This window comes from Taudactylus pleione, unplaced genomic scaffold (genome assembly GCF_031769625.1).
Source record: "Taudactylus pleione unplaced genomic scaffold, aTauple2 ptg000457l, whole genome shotgun sequence".
Taxonomy (NCBI): domain Eukaryota; kingdom Metazoa; phylum Chordata; class Amphibia; order Anura; family Myobatrachidae; genus Taudactylus; species Taudactylus pleione.
Window position 1 is genome coordinate 2,726,570 of NW_028284859.1, and position 22,030 is coordinate 2,748,599.

Sequence of the window (22,030 nt, forward strand, 5' to 3'; positions counted from 1 at the left end):
TCATAATTTCTGGTAGTATTCTTCCCAAATAACATAATCCTTCTGAACTCGGGGAGAGCCATTTATACGCTTTTCTTCCACATATAAAATATACGTCATTGGGAAGAACATAGGGGATTGAAAACATCATTGTCATTAAACACATATCTCTTGCATATAACCCTATTTCAGGTTCTCCCATCTGGTCAAGACATGTCTCTGGTTGTATAATCTTGGCACAATACCCTTCTGGTACCTTACCAACCATTTCTTTAGTATCACTAAGTGTGTACCAATACCTTAAGTATCTCCCATTTGATCTAATAGTGTGTAAAAGTTCAACATTCATAGGCTCATTATCAGCTCTTAGTGAGAAGGTCATCATCTGGTTATTCCCTGTCACTTCCCAACTCCCTGGTTTATTGGGGTTGGTTATGTTCAAACATAAAAGTGATCTATCTACTTGGAATTGATGGAGTTTGAAATGAGGTGGCTTGGATGAGAGGAATTTTCCATCCAGCATTTTCCCTTTTTGCAATTCTAAAACTTCTGAAACATTCAATGGAAATGGCACCAACCCTACATTATGCTGTCCCTGTTGCACGTGTGAGCACACCCATCAATCAGTTTGATTTAAAACTTTGCCTACCATGTTATGATAATCCTCTTAAGGATACCCACCCCAATACGGGTTATATTTAGGCTGGCACCATTGGATACATTTTTCATCAACTAGGGACCCACAATGTTCACAAATACAGGAATCTTCAGACGATAAACCTTCATACTTTCCCCGAGTTTCAGGTATCACAGATCTCTTAACAATTACTGTACTAAGATTGGTCAGACACTACCCTGATTGGCATAGCACTCCTCCTCTCAACTCCACTCCATTAACATCAACATCAGCTCCCATCTCCTTTATCTGTCCTCTGTCACAGATACCGGAAATCCCCAGACAAACCAAGATGATGGAAACTCTGGAAGAAAATACAAAAATGAACACAGCAGCACAATCCATTGCTGCAACACTGATCTAAAAAATTTTTTTTTCAGCTCAGATATCTCACTGCTACCTTTTAATCCTCCTGGAACAGGTTCACAATTGACAGGCCCTCGTTATCTGCCTCGACTCCACCCTGGATCTCCACCGGTTGGTTAACCTTCCTGCAGTGAGTGGAATGGACCCAGGTATTTCTCTCGGCCACCTTCAAGGATGTGGTACTCATCAACAACACCTGATACGGACCTTCCCACCGATCTATCAGACAACCTGAGCGTAAAAAATTTCTGATCATAACAAATTCTCCAGGTTCAACATCATGACAGTTTGTCTCTGGCATATCGGGTGACAACAATTTCAGTTTCTCCTGCTGCTGATTCAACTGTTTGCTCATTGTTATAAGATACTTTACAGTGACTTCGTTGTTACTTTCAGATCTTCCTGCAGACTTACAATCAAATGAGGTTGTCTACCAAACAGTATTTCAAAGGGGGACAGATTAAGAGGAGGTCTAGGAGTGGTCCTTATGCTATGTAGGACCAACGGTAGTGCTTCTGGCCATCCCAGTCCAGTTTCTGCCATAATCTTACTTAATTTATTTTTGATAGTGCCGTTCACTCTCTCCACCTTGGCACTGGCTTGTGGTTGATATGGGGTGTGAAGTTTACTATCAATACCCATCAACTTACACATACTCTGGAAGACATCACCAGTGAAATGGGTACCTCTATCACTTTCAATAATTCTAGGGATACCGTATCTACGTACAAACTCCTGTACAATCTTTTTAGCAGTGAACACAGCAGTATTAGTAGTAGCTGGATATGCCTCTACCCAATCAGAGAATACATCTTTACAAACTAATACATACTTTAAATTCCTGCAGTGTGGCAATTGAATGAAATCAATTTGTATTACCTGGAAAGGTCCGTCTGTCGGAGGAATGTGGGATGGCTCAGTTGGTATCATTTTTCCAACATTCTTCCTTAAGCATGTCAAACAGGACATTGCCCTCTTTTCAGCTTGAGAAGAGAAGCCCGGTGCACACCAATATGCCCTGACCAACTTACACATACCCTGCTTTCCCAAGTGAGTCAGACCGTATGCTGCCTCAGCCAAGCTTGGGTAGTATCCCTTGGGTGCCACTGGCTTACCTTGTCCATCTCTCCAAAGTCCGGACAACTCCTGCCCACATCCCTTCGATCTCCAGACTGACTTTTCCTGAAAAAACACTCAGTAATGTCAGTCTGAGTGAGTAACAGTTTATTGGCATTCTGTAGCTCCTGCTGCTAACAGTGTCCTATGCTGTGTTAATAGCAATTGAAAGCACTGCATCCACTGTGTGTATAAGCAAATGTGATTATCACAGTGAAGAAAATGGCATGCATTAACATGCTTTCCTAGTGTACTCAGACTATGTTATAGTGTTACTCTGAGCAAGTAGTGTGAATATATATAATCTACTCCAATACTACTACTTGTGATTAAACCTTGCAGCTGGGCATGAGGAACCCACATTAAACACTCAGTAATGTTAGTCTGAGTGAGTAACAGTTTATTAAACAATTTTGCAGCCCTATAGAGGGAGCTATAACAATAGCACTGTATTGTATTAGGTATAATTAAAACCAACAGGGGGTGCCACATTCTGAGCATAAACCAAATACAGTAACATACTGCACAAATAAACCCTATAGCTATACAAGGGAATCCTTATATTTGGGTTAAGCATTAATATCAACTAGGGCATTAAGATGTCCGCATAATAATTAGTTTCAAATATTATAACATTTCTATCAGTAAATTATGATGCAATCCAATAGGGGGAGCTGTAATAAATCAATTCTATCAGAAAAGTGTGATGTAATCCAATAGGGGGAGCTATAATAAGTAATTTCAATCAGCTAAATGTGATGCAATTCAATAGAACCCAATAGGGGGAGCTGTAAGATACAATCCTTATTAATCAAGCTGATTATGTTATATACTAGTTATTACAGCTTCCTTTGAATCACCGATAGTCTATATATCATTTGAATTAGCATTATAACTCATTAATGCATTTTGCAGCCCCATAAGAGGAGTTAATATAATATAAATAACCATTATGGGAAACACTACAACAGAGGTATAACATACTTATCATATATCCCTCCGTCGTGCGCATGCTCAGTCCATAACATCGACCCACTTGTGAGCGGACAGTTTAGTTTCAACACAGTATATCTAACTACAATTGTGGGTGGTACATGCAGGGCTAATTGATTTCAACTATATAAATACATGTTATGATTAATGACACTGGAGACAACAACATTTAATAGAATCTTTACTCAGAAAACATAACTGAAAGGGACACAGAGACAAATGAATTATTAATAATTTAATATCAATTGATGACACACATTTGTTTCAATGTTTTTATTATATTTTTTTCTTGGAATATTTCACTAATAAGGCGAAACATTTTTTAAATAATTTATTTAATAAAAGTTATATTTTATATACAATTATCCTCTATGTGCGCCAACAAAGAGACAATACCCTTTTCTTCTCTTTTTTATAAACTCCTACTTATTGTCCTTGGCAGCACCCCCATAGAATGATTTCATATGTACCACAAATTGTCTAATTGGGGCCATTACACAAGTATATATACCTTCTTAAACCTAAACCTAGTGCAGAAGTGCTTTCCCAGCCCCTTATCCCTGATTTAATAACTCCTGTAATGGCAAGGCCAGAATAAAAAAACCTGGGATCCACATTCTGCAATATCCACACACATTCCCAAGAAGGTACGAATTTGTTTTAGCTCTGCGGCAGAGTCATGGTCTGTATGGCTTGGATTCTGTCATTTGCCAGGTGTCGTAGGCCTTGGGTTAGGCAGTGTCCTAAGTATTTAACCTTAGCCTGGCATGGCTGTAATTTGTCCTTAGCATCCTTGTGTCCTGTTTGTGAGAGATGAAGTAACAAAAGTTTAGTATAATTTAAACATGACATAAACTAATCAGAACATAACAATAAATCATCTGCATATTGTATTAAAACAGATCCATTGGCAGGTTGAAAAGATTGCAAACAGTCGTGTAAGGCCTGGGAGAAGATACTGGGGCTGTCTATGAAACCCTGGGGAAATCTTGTCCGTGTGTATTGTACCCCCTTGTATGTGAAAGCAAAGAGGTACTGGCAGTCAGGATGTAAAGGGACAGAGAAGAAAGCAGAACAGAGGTCAGTGACAGTAAAATGGGTGGCAATTGTTGGAATCTGCATAAGGATGACAGCTGGATTTGGCACTAGGGTAAATTGGCTCTCTACCACTTTATTAATTTCTCTACAGTCTTGCACTAGCCTGTAACCCCTCCCCACAGCCTTCTGTACTGGAAAAATGGGACTATTAGCTACACTTGCTGTACGTACTAAAATTCCCTGCTGTAATAACTAGGGGTGAGCGGGTTCGGATTTCTGAAATCCGAACCCCCCCGAGCCCCCCCGATCCGAGTCCGATCCGAGTCAGGCTCGACTTTTCCCGCCTGACTCGGATCTGAAATCGAGGCAAAACGTCATCATCCCGCCTTCCGAGTCTCGCGGGTTTTGGATCCTATATAAGGTACCCGCGTCGGCGCCATTTTCTCACTCGGCTGTGGACAGTGAAGAGGGAGGGTGGGAGTTAGGGCTGTGTAGTGTAGTGTAGTGTAGTGTAGTGTAGTGCTGCTGTTGTCCACTACTTCAAAGTCCATAGGGGCTGGCTGTGTTGTGCTGTGCTGCTGTTGTTAATAGGGGCTGTGTCCACTACTTCAAAGTCCATAGGGGCTGGCTGGACTGTGTTGTGCAGTCAGTTCTCCATAGGGGCTGTGTCCACTCCAAAGTCCTGTGCAGTGTCCCAGTCCTAAAGGAGTGCTGTAGTGTTGTCCAGGGGGTGCTCTGTCCATCAGGGGTGCTCCCCCCAAGTGCTAAAAAAATAATATATTTTCTGTGTTTGTGAATTGTGTGCGCAGTAGCCGCACGTGCATCAACAAAGTAGTGCCAAGCGTGCGCCTGTGTCATAAGTAAAGGGCCGGCTGGCTTGACCGTTAAAGGGTGCTGTAACCCCCGAAAGTACACTCCAGTCCAAACCAAAAAAAAATTATTTTCTGTGTTTGTGAATTGTGTGCGCAGTAGCCGCACGTGCATCAACAAAGTAGTGCCAAGCGTGCGCCTGTGTCATAAGTAAAGGGCCGGCTGGCTTGACCGTTAAGGGTGCTGTAACCCCCGAAAGTACACTCCAGTCCAAACCAAAAAAAAAATTATTTTCTGTGTTTGTGAATTGTGTGCGCAGTAGCCGCACGTGCATCAACAAAGTAGTGCCAAGCGTGCGCCTGTGTCATAAGTAAAGGGCCGACTGGCTTGACCGTTAAGGGTGCTGTAACCCCCGAAAGTACACTCCAGTCCAAACCAAAAAAAAAATTATTTTCTGTGTTTGTGAATTGTGTGCGCAGTAGCCGCACGTGCATCAACAAAGTAGTGCCAAGCGTGCACCTGTGTCATAAGTAAAGGGCCGGCTGGCTTGACCGTTAAGGGTGCTGTAACCCCCGAAAGTACACTCCAGTCCAAACCAAAAAAAAAATTATTTTCTGTGTTTGTGAATTGTGTGCGCAGTAGCCGCACGTGCATCAACAAAGTAGTGCCAAGCGTGCGCCTGTGTCATAAGTAAAGGGCCGGCTGGCTTGACCGTTAAGGGTGCTGTAACCCCCGAAAGTACACTCCAGTCCAAACCAAAAAAAAATTATTTTCTGTGTTTGTGAATTGTGTGCGCAGTAGCCGCACGTGCATCAACAAAGTAGTGCCAAGCGTGCGCCTGTGTCATAAGTAAAGGGCCGGCTGGCTTGACCGTTAAGGGTGCTGTAACCCCCGAAAGTACACTCCAGTCCAAACCAAAAAAAAAATTATTTTCTGTGTTTGTGAATTGTGTGCGCAGTAGCCGCACGTGCATCAACAAAGTAGTGCCAAGCGTGCACCTGTGTCATAAGTAAAGGGCCGGCTGGCTTGACCGTTAAGGGTGCTGTAACCCCCGAAAGTACACTCCAGTCCAAACCAAAAAAAAATTATTTTCTGTGTTTGTGAATTGTGTGCGCAGTAGCCGCACGTGCATCAACAAAGTAGTGCCAAGCGTGCGCCTGTGTCATAAGTAAAGGGCCGGCTGGCTTGACCGTTAAGGGTGCTGTAACCCCCAAAGTACACTCCAGTCCAAACCAAAAAAAATATTATTTTCTGTGTTTGTGAATTGTGTGCGCAGTAGCCGCACGTGCATCAACAAAGTAGTGCCAAGCGTGCACCTGTGTCATAAGTAAAGGGCCGGCTGGCTTGACCGTTAAGGGTGCTGTAACCCCCGAAAGTACACTCCAGTCCAAACCAAAAAAAAAAATATTTTCTGTGTTTGTGAATTGTGTGCGCAGTAGCCGCACGTGCATCAACAAAGTAGTGCCAAGCGTGCGCCTGTGTCATAAGTAAAGGGCCGGCTGGCTTGACCGTTAAAGGGTGCTGTAACCCCCAAAGTACACTCCAGTCCAAACCAAAAAAAAAATTATTTTCTGTGTTTGTGAATTGTGTGCGCAGTAGCCGCACGTGCATCAACAAAGTAGTGCCAAGCGTGCGCCTGTGTCATAAGTAAAGGGCCAGCTGGCTTGACCGTTAAAGGGTGCTGTAACCCCCGAAAGTACACTCCAGTCCAAACCAAAAAAAAATTATTTTCTGTGTTTGTGAATTGTGTGCGCAGTAGCCGCACGTGCATCAACAAAGTAGTGCCAAGCGTGCGCCTGTGTCATAAGTAAAGGGCCATCTGGCTTGACCGTTAAGGGTGCTGTAACCCCCGAAAGTACACTCCAGTCCAAACCAAAAAAAAAATTATTTTCTGTGTTTGTGAATTGTGTGCGCAGTAGCCGCACGTGCATCAACAAAGTAGTGCCAAGCGTGCGCCTGTGTCATAAGTAAAGGGCCGGCTGGCTTGACCGTTAAAGGGTGCTGTAACCCCCGAAAGTACACTCCAGTCCAAACCAAAAAAAAATTATTTTCTGTGTTTGTGAATTGTGTGCGCAGTAGCCGCACGTGCATCAACAAAGTAGTGCCAAGCGTGCGCCTGTGTCATAAGTAAAGGGCCGGCTGGCTTGACCGTTAAGGGTGCTGTAACCCCCGAAAGTACACTCCAGTCCAAACCAAAAAAAAAATTATTTTCTGTGTTTGTGAATTGTGTGCGCAGTAGCCGCACGTGCATCAACAAAGTAGTGCCAAGCGTGCGCCTGTGTCATAAGTAAGGGGCCGGCTGGCTTGACCGTTAAAGGGTGCTGTAACCCCCAAAGTACACTCCAGTCCAAACCAAAAAAAAAATTATTTTCTGTGTTTGTGAATTGTGTGCGCAGTAGCCGCACGTGCATCAACAAAGTAGTGCCAAGCGTGCGCCTGTGTCATAAGTAAAGGGCCGGCTGGCTTGACCGTTAAAGGGTGCTGTAACCCCCGAAAGTACACTCCAGTCCAAACCAAAAAAAAATTATTTTCTGTGTTTGTGAATTGTGTGCGCAGTAGCCGCACGTGCATCAACAAAGTAGTGCCAAGCGTGCGCCTGTGTCATAAGTAAAGGGCCGGCTGGCTTGACCGTTAAGGGTGCTGTAACCCCCGAAAGTACACTCCAGTCCAAACCAAAAAAAAAATTATTTTCTGTGTTTGTGAATTGTGTGCGCAGTAGCCGCACGTGCATCAACAAAGTAGTGCCAAGCGTGCGCCTGTGTCATAAGTAAAGGGCCAGCTGGCTTGACCGTTAAAGGGTGCTGTAACCCCCGAAAGTACACTCCAGTCCAAACCAAAAAAAAATTATTTTCTGTGTTTGTGAATTGTGTGCGCAGTAGCCGCACGTGCATCAACAAAGTAGTGCCAAGCGTGCGCCTGTGTCATAAGTAAAGGGCCGGCTGGCTTGACCGTTAAAGGGTGCTGTAACCCACAAAGTACACTCCAGTCCAAACCCCAAAAAAAATTATTTTCTGTGTTTAGCCGCACGTATATATCAAATCGATATAACATAAATGGAGGACCAAACTTTCTCCGATAAAAATAAAATAGAGAAAGATCAAGAACCACTTCCTCCTAGTGCTGAAGCTGCTGCCACTAGTCATGACATAGACGATAACATGCCATCAACGTCGTCTGCCAAGGCCGATGCCCAATGTCATAGTAGAGGGCACATACAATCCCAAATGGCAAAGTTCAGGAAAATGACCTTGAAAAAGACATTTAAATCAGCTGAAGAGAAACGTAAACTTGCCAATATGCCATTTATGACACGGAGTGGCAAGGAACGGCTAAGGTCGATCCCTGGTATGTTCATGACTAGTGGTTCAGCTTCACATGACGATGGAAGCCCTCCTCCCACTAAAAAAATCAAAAGAGTTAAGCTGGCAAAAGCACAGCGAAGAACTGTGCTTTCTAAGAAGATATCACAAATCCCCAAGGAGAGTCCAAGTGTGGTGGTGGTTGCAATGCCTGACCTTCCCAGCACTGGACGGGAAGAGGTGGCTCTTTCCACCATTTGCATGCCCCCTGCAAGTGCTGAAAGGAGCACCCACAGTCCACTTGCTGATATGCAAATTGAAGATGTCACTGTTGAAGTACAACAGGATGAGGATACTGGTGTAGCTGGCGCTGAGGAGGAAGTTGGCGAGGAGGATTCTGATGGTGATGTGGTTTGTTTAAATCAGGCTCCGGGGGAGACAGTTGTTGTCCGTGGGATGAAAAAGCCCATCACGGTCATGCCTGGGCAGAAGACCAAACATTCCACCTCTTTGGTCTGGCAATATTTCTATCCAAATCCGGACAACAACTGTCTTGCCATATGTACCATATGTAAAGGTGAAATAAGTAGGGGTAGGGATGTCAACCACCTAGGAACATCCTCCCTTATACGGCACCTGCAGCGCGTTCATAAAAAGTTACTGTCAAGTTCAGAAACTTTGGCTAAGACCGTAAGCAGTCCAGGGACACCTAAATCCCGTTGTCCTGTTGTATCCAAGCGCCTGCAAACCACACCGTCAACTCCCTCCTCGTCAATTTCCTCCTTAGTTAGGATCGGAAGTAGTCCTGCAGGCCATGTCACTGGCATGACTGACTCTCCTATCCGGGATTCCTCCGGAGGATCCTGCATTGCTACGCCTACTGCTGCCGCTGCTGCTGTTGCTGCTGCTGGGAGTCGTTCATCATCCCAGAGAGGAAGTAGGAACACCACTACTTTTACTAAACAATTGACCCTCCAACAGTCCTTAGCGAGGAGGATGAAGTACGACAGCAGTCATCCTGAAGCAAAACGTATAACTGAGGCCTTGACTGCTATGTTGGTGTTAGACGTGCGTCCGGTATCCGCCATTAGTGCAGTGGGATTTAGACAATTGATGGAGGTAGTGTGTCCCCGGTTCCAAATCCCGTCTAGATTCCACTTCACTAGGCAGGCGATACCGAGACTGTACAGAAACGTCAGAAAAAGTGTCCTCAGTGTCCTGAAAAATGCCGTTGTACACAATGTCCACTTAACCACGGACATGTGGACAAGTGGAACAGGGCAGACTAAGGACTATATGACTGTGACAGCCCACTGGGTAGATGTATCACCTTACGCAGCAACAGCAGCAGCGTCACCAGTAGCAGCATCTCAGAAACGCCAGCTCGTTACAAGGCAGGCTACGCTGTGTATCACCGGTTTCAGTAAGAGGCACACCGCCGACAACCTCTTAGAGAAACTGAGGGAAATCATCGCCCAGTGGCTTACCCCACTTAGACTCTCCTGGGGATTTGTGATATCTGACAACGCCACCAATATTGTGCGGGCATTACATCTGGGCAAATTCCAGCACGTCCCATGTTTTGCTCACACAATAAACTTGGTGGTGCAGAATTTTCTGAAAAGCGACAGGGGCGTGCAGGAGACGCTTTGGGTGGCCCGAAAAATTTCTGGCCACTTTCGCCATTCAGCGACTGCGTGCCGAAGACTGGAGCGCCAGCAAACACTCTTGAACCTGCCCCGCCATCACCTGAAGCAAGAGGTTGTGACGTGGTGGAACTCAACCCTCTATATGCTTCAGAGGATGGAGGAGCAGCAAAAGGCCATACAAGCCTATACATCCACCTATGACATAGGCAAAGGAGGGGGTATGCACCTGACTCAAGCGCAGTGGAGAATGATTTCCATGTTGTGCAAGGTTCTCCAGCCCTTCGAACTTGCCACACGTGAAGTCAGTTCAGACACTGCCAGCTTGAGTCAGGTCATTCCCCTCATCAGGCTTTTGCAGAAGCAGCTGGAGAAAGTGAAGGAGGAGCTAAGACGGAGCAATTCCGCTCGGCATGTGGGACTTGTGGATGAAGCCCTTCATTCGCTTTGCCAGGATTCCAGGGTGGTCAATCTGTTGAAATCAGACCACTACGTTTTGGCCACCGTGCTTGATCCTAGGTTTAAAGCCTATGTGGTGTCTCTCTTTCCGGCCAACACAAGCCTGCAGAGATGCAAAGACCTGCTGGTGAACACACTGTCAGCTGAAGCGGAACGTGACACGTCAACGGCTCCTTCTTCATTTTCTCCCGCAACTGGGGCTGCCAGGAAAAAACTTAGGTATCCTAAGCAACCCGCTGGCGGTGATGCAGGGCAGGCAGGACCAAGTTTGGACATCTGGTCCGGACTGAAGGACCTGGCAACAATTTCTGACATGTCTTCTGTCACTGCATATGATACTGTCACCATTGACAGAATGGTGGAGGATTACATCGGTGACAGCATCCAAGTAGGCATGTCAGACAGTCCATACCTGTACTGGCAGGAAAAAGAGGCAATTTGGAGGCCCCTGTACAAACTGGCTCTATTTTACCTGAGTTGCCCCCCCTCCAGTGTGTACTCCGAAAGAGTGTTTAGTGCAGCCGGGAACCTTGTCAGCGAAAGGCGTAGGAGGTTGCTTCCACAGAATGTGGAGAAGATGATGTTCATCAAAATGAATTATCAGCTCTTCCAGGGAGACCAGCCTCCAGAAGGTACAGAGGGACCTGTGGTGGTGGATTCAAGTGGGGACGAGTTAATACTTTGTGAGGATGAGGATGTACACACTGAAGAGGGTGAGGAATCGGTGGATGAGGAGGATGAGGATGACATCTTGCCTCCGTAGAGCCAGTTTGTGCAGGGACACATTAATTGCCAGCTTGTTTTGTGGGGGCCCAAACGAACCAATCATTTCAGCCACAGTTGTGTGGCAGACCCTGGCGCTGAAATGATTGGTTTGTTAAAGTGTGCATGTCCTGTTTATACAACATAAGGGTGGGTGGGAGGGCCCAAGGACAATTCCATCTTGCACTTCTTTTTTTTCTTTGCATTATGTACAGTTTGGGGCCTAGTTTTTCTAACTGCCATCCTGTCTGCCACTGCAGTGTCACTCCTAGATGGGTCACGTGTTTGTGCCGCCCACTCGTGTCGCTTAGCATAGTCATCCAGCTACCTCGGTGCAACCTTTTGGACATGAAAACACTATTGTGAGGTGTGAGGTGTTCAGAATAGACTGGAAATGAGTGGAAATTAAGGTTATTGAGGTTAATAATAGCATAGGAGCAGAGAAACCAACAAATTCTGTGATTTTAGCTGTTTTTATGCTTTTTTTAAAAAAAATACAGATCCAAAACACAAAACCCAGAACCCAAAACACGGAAGGGTGGTTTTGGCAAAACCAATCCAGATCCAAAACACAAAGAAAGATCCAGATCCAAAACCAAAACACAAAACACGAAAAGTGGCCGGTGCACACCCCTAGTAATAACCTTTCAATTATGGGATAAACTCCTAATTCTACTTCTGGTTTAAACGGGTACTGGGGAATATTTGGAGCTTGCCTACCCCTTTTTAGGTTTACCATTACGGGAGTTATGTTTGCCATTAATCCAGTGTCCTGTCCATCTTTAGTCCAAAGGGAACTAGGTATCTGTGCTAACATTTGTTCTACCTGTGATGGCTTTTTACCTGTAACAGTAGAGTGGAACATTAACCTTTGGGGAGTGTCCATCACATCCCTCACCTCATGTGCAAATCTTTCTGGGACATCCATAAATATACCATCAGGGGTACAATAAATGACACCTCCCATCTTACACAATAAATCTCTTCCCAATAAGTTAGTAGGGGCCGCTGTAGCCAGGATAAAAGAATGCCTGGTACGCAATGGACTAATAGTAACTTCTGTGGGTTCTGTTAAAGGATAATGCTGCACTTTACCCATTACGTCCATTGCTAGTACTGTCTTGTTTGTCACCTGTACATTGGATGGAAAAGTTAACACTGACCTGGTCGCCCCTGTGTCTACAAGAAAAGAATGTTTAGTACCAGCTACATTAACTGTCATTACAGGCTCTTCCCTGGTATCCCCAGTTAACCTGACTTGCTGTAGACTACAGGTATGACCTGACCCGTAGAGCTGACTATCCTCTTCTAAAGCAGCATTCACGGCCATGATGTGAGCAGGTGATAGCTGTGACTGTCCTGTTTTGTGTGGTATCCCTCCTGTTGGTACCTAGGGAATCCCTGATTTACTTTACAAAACTTACTTATGTGGCCCTCCTGATTACATCTAAAACACCTCCTCATGTAACGTGGGTTGAAAGGTTGTTGTTGTGTAGGGAGAGAAGCATGAGAAGATTGAGGTTGGCTATGAGGGTATGAGTTTGGAGATTGTGTGGAGTTTGTGCTTTGGTCCAGTGTGGTAAGTGCGTCATGGTGGTATTTGCATTACTTCTAGAGCTTGAATACTAATGGCCAATAATTTCTCACTCTGCTTCTCTCTCTTCTTAAGGATGTTTTTGTCATGCTCAATTGCAGCTTCCCTGAGTGTGTCCACAGTAATTCCCCTCCACCTAGGAAGTGAGGTCTGAACCCTACTCTTAAGGACGTCTTTGAGGCCGTCCATAAGCACTGTGACTGTCATTTCCCTGTAATGGGTATTATCTTTAATATCTTTTATGCCTGTATATTGGGTAATAGTCTGCAGCGCTCGGTTAAAATAGTCTCCTGCAGACACACTCTCCTTCTGTTTAATTGTGAAAATTTTACTCCAATTAACTACTACAGGGAAAAATAGAAAAAGTACCTAGACACTTAATGAGTGGATATCACAGCCTAATAAATCACAGCTGATTGAGTTAGTCAATCCCCATAGTCAAGAAACATAAGAAATAAAAAAGCAGCTGGAAAATCAGGTTGTTTAAACAATGTAACAGGTTCGATAGTTTTAAACAGTATTTATTATCAAGTGATACAAATGTATCAAAACATATATTCTTATGCCTCTAATAGTACATGTTTTGTAAAATAGACATTAAAAACATAGATTGTTGCAGAGTTTAAATATATAGTCTTATGCCTCACATAGAGTCTTGAGTGGTTTCTATTATGTTAAAAACAGATTCAAGTTATATATAGGTATACTTGCCAGCCAATTGGAAAATTGAAGAAGTATACTTCTAAAAAAACGTGAGTATCACTGACAACCAAAGTCCTTGTAAACGGAATTAGGTATTGTTCCCGGTGTCACTGAGGGTTCAAACCTAACTTGAGGGAGCCTGGATCTCTGTTTAGTCTCCTGAACCAGCCAAAGTTGTCCTTGATGGGGACATAATACTCCTCGTCTGGCAGTTGCCCCAGTTGGTGGCAGGTGGGGTATGTGTATGCCGCTGTTTAGTACTGTCCTCTATTAGAGCAGCGGAGTTCACGGTGTCACTAGCAGGGCTCAACCTTATTCAGGGAGCCTGGATCTCCATGTGGCTTCTGCAGGAATAACGGGTTTCCGTGAGGTGGATGGTGGAACTCACCCGGCAGAAATCCCGGTGTATTCAGGAGGAGTGAGGCGCTGGTATGGATATCCAAGAACAGGAGAATGATCATGTGGGATAGTTAGCAGATGGTTTGTCCGGCTTTTCAATGAAGCGGCAGATGGAAATAAGCCTATGGATTTATTCAGTGACTAGTTCCCTGGAAACATCCATATTTAGGAGTGACTGGGGATGGCAATGGCAATGTATCCTTTAAAAGTGAATATCTGCAGCAATCGAAAAATCTTAGCAGGAGAATCGCCTACGCGTTTCAACGGTATTCTGGCATCTTTGTCAAGGTAAAAATATGGCCAGTTGATCTACAATACAAGTTATATTATTTTGGTTGCCTTCATCAGTTATGGGAACATCTCCATCCAATACACAGGCCGTGATAAACTTTTTCACGTCGGTATTGTGTGGAAGACATGCCCGTAATACCTCACGCCAATCCTTGTTGGTTGGCTCATGAGCATTACCCAAATCCTTTATACTTTTTGGCAACTTGCTAAATCCTTCCTAGGGTCTGGGAAATCTACCATTATGGTACGTAGTTTCGCTCTAGTCCATGGACAATGCATTGCTACATCCCTTGTGGTCACTATACCCCGTGCGTCCGGATTCCCATTGGGAACAGTTATTATCCGGATGGGGTGGATGCCTAATGCACTATTACCCGTTACTTTATTACCTGATTGAAGGTTCAGCCTCTGACTACTACATATGGGATTAGCAGCATCAGTAGCTGCAGGTGCTAATGTTTCCTGTACTGTCAATGATGAGGCTGCCTCCCTTGCTGGTGCTGGTGGGATCATTACCTGTGCGTGTGGTGCATGTAACAGTTGTGTAACATGTGAAAGAGCGGACATTACAACAGGTTCATTATCTGCATCATAAGCAGGTTTTTCTGATTGATTGTACCAACACCACTATCCGCATAGGGTGGCGGTGGTGCATGTACGTTAACAGTACCTTTGGCGACGCTACTTTGCAGTGCGTGCTCATTCCCTGACATGTACACAATGCTGTTTTGCATTGTAGAAACTTGTTGTGGAATTATCTCAAAAAGGGAAAGAGATTATCTATGGGTAGAGAGTCCTAAAATACCAACTTTTTATGTCCTACCCGAAATACATAAGGACCCTGATAAACCACCTGGAAGGCCTATAGTGTCAGGCATTGGAGGTCTGACAGAGAAGGCAAGTACTTTTGTCGATAGACAACTTAGAGGCTTTGCTATAGAATTACCATCGTACATTAGGGATACTCTGGATGTTTGGGCAAATTAGAAAATATGACTGTAACATCAAATACATGGTTATGCACTTGTGACGTGGAATCATTCTATACGAGTATAGACCATGATAAGGGACTCGAAGCCATGGACTACTTCTTAAACATCAAAGGAAAAAATGAGTTTGATGAATTCACCTTAAAATTGATGAAATTCTTATTAACGAAAAACTATTTCGTTTTTAACGAGCGGTACTACCTACAAACCCGGGGTACAGCTATGGGTAGCACTTGGGCACCAACATATGCTAATCTGTACCTCGGGTGGTGGGAGAAAAGATACGTTTTCACGGATTTGAATGATAGATACACAGATCATGTAATAGGATGATTTCGTTATATAGACGACATCCTGATCATTTGGGAAGGTGAAAAAGAACTTTTGAAAACCTTTATTGATACCCTAAATCTAAATTCTCTGAATTTAAGATTGACTTCTGAAATAAGTAAGAACTCAATAACATTTTTGGATCTAAAAATTGAAGTGGATGATAATGGTGGGATCACATCAGATCTGTATAGAAAATTGACGGCAACTAATAGTATTCTCCATTATAAAAGCTCACACCATCCAGCAACCTTACGTGGAATACCTAAAGGAGAATTTCTCCGAATACGTCGCAACTGCTCTAATGATGAGAATTTCGATAAAAGAGCAGAAGAACTAACAGATAGGTTAAAAACAAGAGGGTACAGTAAAAGGATCATCAAAAGGGGCTATAGAACAGCCAAGAAAAGTGACAGAAAAACTCTAATCCATCCAAATAAGAAATATAATAAAGAAGAAAATAAAATCAGATTTATAGGTACATTTTGTGAGGAATATGAACAGATCCAAGATATCTTACAAAAACATTGGAATGTGATAACAACGGATACAGATTTAAAACACTCCATGGGTGACAAAATATTTACTAGTTGGAGAAAGTTTCCCAATATAGGGGACACACTAGTACATAGTCATTTTTTACCAGAAAGAACAAATAGAAAGAACAAATTCAAAATCAAGGGATGCTATCCATGTGGAACATGCAGTACATGTGAGTTTATTGAACAGACAAAAGAAATTAAAGACCGTTATGGTCAAAATAGAAAGATAAATGATTACATAAACTGCAAAATGATAGGAATAATATACTGCCTTATTTGTCCATGTGGAAAGAAATATGTGGGCTTGACAAGTAGACAATTAAGAACAAGAATCATGGAACACACAAGGAATATCAAAAATGCATCATCTGATTTATTGAAATTTAAAAAACTAACTAGTGTATCACGTCAGTTCCTACAATATCATCAAGGAAATCAGAAAAAATTGAAGGCCTTTGGCCTAGAATGGATACATTTAGGAATTAGAGGAGGAGACTTCATGAAGGAACTTTTGAAAAAAGAAACCAAATGGATATTTCTCTTGGATAGTGTTGATCCTCAAGGAATGAATGAATTTAATCAATTCTCATCCTTTTTATAATAAATATCCAAGTCCATAAGATACCCACATTGACTAGGACATTACTATTGTTAAGAATTAATCTTATCTTAAACCGGAACATCTATAGTCTACATTATATATAAATGTTATTATTGGAGAATATTACATAATATATTTCATCTAATTGAGGCACCTTTCATTGAATTTAATTATTACCTATTATGGATTGGAGATGTCCCTTTTATATATATATATATATATATATATATATATATATGGACCATAGATACGGAAGATATATAATGGGTTCAAGATTGAGTAATATATTTATCATACATTATTAATTGGGAACAACAAAGACAGAGATAATTTGTGTTATACTTAAATTTATTACTGTGTTTTTTTTTATTTTCTCTCTGTAGTCTATTATATATTATATATTATTTCACACTATAATATGATCATCACTTTTCACGTTATTTATATTGTTTGATAACACAAGTTAATTAGCACTATTATTGTTAGATCACTATTTCCACATCACATTATATTATAGTATATGAATTAATTATGCACACATTGATATGATCTTACTAATACACTAATACACAAAAACAATTAATAATAATATTAATCAATATATTTTATGGTTATTTATTATTATATAATCTTTTTACACAGTTCACTCAATACACTTGGTATTATAATTCATTAATATACTAGGAGAGACATAGATATAATAATATTTTATTTATACACATATTTTATACATACTTTGATAATATTATGATATATGTATGAGATATCATAATATAATATATGACATAATTGATATGATCCAGTTACATACATTATATTAACACACCAATACACATGAATAAATAATAATTATATTAATTAATATATTTTAGGGTTATTTATTTTAAAATTTTCACACTGTATACTTGGTATTATAATGTATTAATATATTAAGAGAGATATTGATATTGTTGTATATATACACATAATTTATTTGTATTGTGATAATATTGTGATATATATGTGTGTGATATAATTATTTTGTATGTGTAGGATGTATAGATATATATTTATGTGACAATTATCAGGACAAGGTAATCTAAGAGGGTGATAGATAGGTAAGAATGTATTATACAATTAAAGGTGTTCATATCAATAATAATCTGATAAATAATGAGGCTTATAGATAGATAAGAATATAACATTTAATATTTATGATAGTTAATGGGAATAAGCAGAAATTCTGTTACTATTTTATTCAATGAAGAAATCATGTTTTGAGACTTAATTATCATAATTTATGATTGACAGAAAATGTATCCAATAGGAACAAACTGCAGGGAATAAAAGGCAGTGGAAGTCAGAATTCGGGTTAGCCTTGAGAAAGCCTAGGGTGAAACGGCCGTCGGCGTCCTAAACGGCTGCTAAAAATCATGTGATCTTATATAGTGTCATACTGCATCTAATATGAAAGTGTTGTTACATGTTGTGTCCCATTGAAACTTGGTATCCAGCGCTGTGACTAGGATAAGTTAATATAAGAGAACCGCCGAGCAGCGTTACTATACATCAGTAGAATACGGGCTGCAAGCGGGATTTTCTACCCTGTCTCACCGATAATAGTTAAAATTTGGTGCCTATTACCGTGGCAATTTACAGCCACAATATGAGATGATTCGCTGAGCATCAGCGTGTTAATATATACATACAGTGGCAGCTAACGGCGTTATTGCGGGTGTGAAGGCTAATGATTAAGACAGTGGAATAACCGATGATAAACTACATTAGGGTATTATCTCTCAAACACATGCCACAACCTAGCATTTATTGCTGTGATAATTGATAGCCTCAATAGGAGACCTTGTATTGAGCAGCGGCATCGTAGTTAATAAAATCAGTAACAGCAAAAGCGGAGCCTTGCTATTTTGATGGCTAATGAACTAAATAGAGGAACAACCGCTGAGTAGCTGTAACACAGCACACAATAAGATGCTGCAAACGGAATATTGATTAATTCTGGTCTGCTTATATTTTATGTTCATACGTGCTGTGTCCTATTAATGGTCAAGAATTAATTACCATGACAGGAATTAATTAAAACTAGGGAACAACTGTTGATGAGCTGCCCAATGTATCAGAAAAATAAAATCTGTAATTAAAATATTTAACCTGTCTCCTTTTATTTCAAACATATATATTGGGTTACAGCACTTGGGACATTAGTCATTATTAAGTGACGTCATATATTATTGAACACCAGGTATTGGCTAGGTGTACCTTTGTTAATGATTTACATGTGTTAGAGATACTGAAGGACACAAACGAACAAGTAACATAACTTTCATGTAGACCACAGGATACTATTTAATTTAGTTGAGTTTTGTATCAGTGTATTTTGAAACAATCTATTAATATACACAGTATCCTATTGTGACAATTCAACACTTCAATTATCAGTGCAGTTAATAGAGCATGTAAGCCTAGAATAAAAGACACTATAGATTTACATGTTTTTCAATTAGCAGCAGTTATATTTTAAACACACTATCTTTTCTTACACTTCTATTTTATTTTAATATTTCACCGATTCCCATATGTTATTTTATTATATACCAATAAAAGTATAAGTTTTAGAATAAGTTGGTTCTGAGTGCACCATATAGGATGCTTTCTTTCTTCTTGAAAAATTTGTCTGTTTTGCATTGTGCCCGTGCTCCCTTGCACCGCGCATGCGGCGCTGATTTGCGTCGCGTGCACTCTGTTTTGCCATGTGTTCCCCTCATGGTGCCACAGTTTCAAACAATCAAATAAACCTTACCCTTTTGTTTTGAGACCTCACCAAGCAAATACTGTCCCTAATATTGTTCAAGACTTCCACATTTTGACCCATATCTTACAATACGCCGTAGCATAAGCACCATACTTTTTAAACATTACATACCTTGCCGACCACTGTGGCCTTTCCATCAGCAGCACTTCATCGAACGTTACTAGAGATTGCTTAGCACCCATATTACAGTGTTACGCAATTTCCGGAAAACGTCGACCTGTGAACAATTTTTAACGAGCTACGTTCACGCACTCCCTCTTGCTATGCACAGCCATCCCTTCTAAAGTTCACAGCCGGCTTTGCACAATGAGGAGCAGAATAAACACCTATTGTACTTACCCTACTTGCGGCTGTATTACCAAGCTTCAACAGTTCGCTTCTGCAAGCTTATACACCGGTTTCCCGTTAGTATAGCCAAAATGTGAGGAAAGGCAACAACTTGCTTTGTGAGTTATTCCTTTTTCCTCGTGGTAAATCGACTCACATTTTACCACACCACTTCCTACTTCGAGTTTACTCCCACTGGTAGCATTTAGAAATTCCAATAACCCCTAACCTTGCCAGCAGTTTCACTCCCACGACACCCACTTCACAATCACAGTTTACACAACACTTATGCGGTCCAATCGCTCTGCCCAAGGACCCTAACTGATCAATGGACTTTGCGATTAATGGGTGTTCAGACTAGGAAGAACTCCTCGTTTCCCGACAACTGCAATGTACCTGCTTTGTACACTGGCCCAGTAGTTTGTACGGCCTCGTCAGGCACCTACCGAGTGTACACTTAGAGGTTTGATCAGACAGTAACCTCTGCTAGGCTTAACAGACAGTAGCCTTAGCTTTTTCGGGCTTTACCAGACAGTAGCCCCCACACACATGCACACTTCAATCACTACCCTATTTCTGTACATAAAAATAAAACCTTTTCTCAAAACACAGTAGTACAATTCAGAAGTTTGAACAGGTAATCACACTACAAAACACAATGATTTTTTTGAAACATTCGGCAGCAATACAGAGAGCGTGCAGCCGCTAATGTGTGACTTACCCCCTAACACACTGTTTTTACACCGAAGGAAAACACATTTTTCCTTCTTCGTCCCTGGTTCTAATCAGCACGCCTTGTTCTCACACGTTGACGGTAGCGCTCTTTCAGCAAACAAGTGGTAGCAGGTTTTCAAAGGCAAAGTGTTCTTTCCTGCTTATGGCACCTTATCCACTCTTTTGCTGAGAGATCGATGCCGTCTGTTACCGTGCAAGTGGCAGCGTGATTTCACTCTACAAGCCCCCAACTATTGATACTTATTTAAAACCTCTATGCAATCCTGCCTATAACCTCTAAGGAATCCTGCCTATAACCTCTAAAAAATCCTGCCTATAACCGCTAAACCTTAGATCAGAGGTTCTCAAACTCGGTCCTCAGGACCCCACACAGGTCACGTTTTGCAGGTTACCCAGCAGGAGCACAGGTGTACTCATTACTCACTGACACATTTTAAAACATACACAGGTGGAGCTAATTATTTCACTTGTGATTCTAAGGACACCTGCAAACTAGGGGTGTGCACCGGCCACTTTTCGTGTTTTGTGTTTTGGTTTTGGATCTGGATCTTTCTTCGTGTTTTGGATCTGGATTGGTTTTGCCAAAACCACCCTTCCGTGTTTTGGGTTCTGGGTTTTGTGTTTTGGATCTGTATTTTTTTTTAAAAAAGCATAAAAACAGCTAAAATCACAGAATTTGTAGGTTTTTCTGCTCCTATGCTATTATTAACCTCAATAACCTTAATTTCCACTCATTTCCAGTCTATTCTGAACACCTCACACCTCACAATAGTGTTTTTATGTCCAAAACGTTGCACCGAGGTAGCTGGATGACTATGCTAAGCGACACGAGTGGGCGGCACAAACACGTGACCCATCTAGGCGTGAAACTGCAGTGGCAGACAGGATGGCAGTTTGAAAAACTAGGCCCCAAACTGTACATAATGCAAAGAAAAAAAAGAGGTGCAAGATGGAATTGTCCTTGGGCCCTCCCACCCACCCTTATGTTGTATAAACAGGGCATGCACACTTTAACAAACCAATCATTTCAGCGCCAGGGTCTGCCACACAACTGTGGCTGAAATGATTGGTTCGTTTGGGCCCCCACAAAACAAGCTGGCAATTAATGTGTCCCTGCACAAACTGGCTCTATGGAGGCAAGATGTCATCCTCATCCTCCTCATCCACCGATTCCTCACCCTCTTCAGTGTGTACATCCTCATCCTCACAAAGTATTAACTCGTCCCCACTTGAATCCACCACCACAGGTCCCTCTGTACCTTCTGGAGGCTGGTCTCCCTGGAAGAGCTGATAATTCATTTTGATGAACATCATCTTCTCCACATTCTGTGGAAGCAACCTCCTACGCCTTTCGCTGACAAGGTTCCCGGCTGCACTAAACACTCTTTCGGAGTACACACTGGAGGGGGGGCAACTCAGGTAAAATAGAGCCAGTTTGTACAGGGGCCTCCAAATTGCCTCTTTTTCCTGCCAGTACAGGTATGGACTGTCTGCCATGCCTACTTGGATGCTGTCACCGATGTAATCCTCCACCATTCTGTCAATGGTGACAGTATCATATGCAGTG

The 22,030-nt window shown here is 42.0% G+C and overlaps 1 pseudogene; it reads left to right on the forward strand.

Moving 5' to 3' along the window:
* The first annotated feature begins 14,841 nt into the window (after positions 1–14,841).
* Positions 14,842–20,197, forward strand: LOC148504755 (uncharacterized; annotated as a pseudogene).
* Positions 20,198–22,030: the final 1,833 nt, after the last annotated feature.